This window comes from Tupaia chinensis, unplaced genomic scaffold (assembly GCF_000334495.1).
Source record: "Tupaia chinensis unplaced genomic scaffold, TupChi_1.0 Scaffold144276_1, whole genome shotgun sequence".
Taxonomy (NCBI): domain Eukaryota; kingdom Metazoa; phylum Chordata; class Mammalia; order Scandentia; family Tupaiidae; genus Tupaia; species Tupaia belangeri.
Genome location: NW_006204133.1, coordinates 6,185,909 through 6,187,523, shown reverse-complemented (window position 1 = coordinate 6,187,523; position 1,615 = coordinate 6,185,909).

Sequence of the window (1,615 nt, the reverse complement as noted above, 5' to 3'; positions counted from 1 at the left end):
AAGAGTGAGGTCCTGGGAGCCCACACATAACATTAATAGCCAGTACCTACCCTTCCTCCAACCTGCCTCATCCCAAGCCCTGTGCCTGGATGGGAGGACAGTCGGAAGCCAGTTCCAGTTCAAAGCTGTTCACTCTCTCACAAGGGCGCCCAGGCCGAATGCAATGCCAGTGCTCAGAGTACTCCACTCTGCTGCTGTCCATCCACTACCAAGGGGCTCAGCAGGCCGCAGGCAGCCTCATGTACACTGATCTGAGGCCGCTGCCTTCCTTGTATGGGATGGAGCCCCTGCTCCCTCTGCCTTGCCCTTCCACCTTTTGCATCTGTCCAGGAAACCCTAGAAGCTAACCTCAGAGGGCACCAACGGACCACTCACTGAGTATACCCACCCCCTCTGTTCTGGGGGAGGGATGGAAAAAATCCTTCCCCTCAAAACTGTGAAGGGAGTGGGACCAGCAGGAGGCATCGCGGATCAGGTGCTGCCTCCCACATGGCCTACTACAATTCCAGTTCCAGACCCAGTAACTTGAAAATCATGCCAGACACATGTGTGTGCATGCCCAAAATCCCAAGAGGAGAATGGAGGAGAAGGGTTTGCAATGTGGTCATCCCCCTTGGGATCCCAGGCTCCTGCAACTTTGAAGTTTTCAGGATATTTAAAAAGAAAGATTTAAAAGGGAAGTTCCAGGCATCAGGCTGTATGTTAAGGATTTATGTTTAGAAAATAACTGCTCTAGAATTCAAACAGACCTCATGTACACAACTCATTAAAACCTCAACATCACTGCGTGCAGCCCTTGCAAGTATGTGCCTAGGGCCCGGTGGCCTTTCTGGCTGCCTCTGCCCTCACCTGCCGACCCTATGGTATCTCGGTTTCCATAATATTTCCCAGCAGCCAGTCAATTCCTCTGTGGAATCCTGAAGCCTCCTCTGCTTTCCAATCATCTCTCAGTAAAATACAGGGGAACTGCAAACAATCTGTGGAAAACCAGATTTAAAGTACGAATTTATTTTGGTGTAAAAAATTCTGAAACTCGTGCACATGTTTTTTCCATAGTGCACATTGCCCATGTCTCTGTGGAGACCTTTCACGTAGGACATTTTACTCGGTGCAGCTGACACCTGAGCCCCACACTTCTGGGAGGCAAGGATGAAGCCTGACTCACCCAGCACACTGAGCACCTTCCTGTGTGAGCTGTGCTACTTCAATTAGCCTCAGAACAAGCCCTCCTGCATGCCGGCGCGTGCAAGCCCAGCCGTCAGGCATGCAAACCATGCAGGGCCCTGACTTTGACTTCTCACCTTCAAAACACTTGCCTCCCGCAGGGCAGGCAGTGGCAGGCAGGTTCTGCATCAGCCCAGAGGCTCCAGCAGCTACAGCGAAGGCCTCAGCTGAAGTCAGCCACCGAGGGCGGTCCATATGTCTCCATCATCATGTCACAGCCTGGTTCACCAGCTCTCACAGGAAATGACATTCCTCATTGTCACGCGTCACCCCACTTCACCCAGCACTGCTGAAGCCATTGCGTTTACCCCTCAGCTATGGGTGCAGCCAGCCTCTTTCTACGAGATGTGCCAAAAGGACACTTGGAAAGAAAAGGGAGGCAGGGATCAGG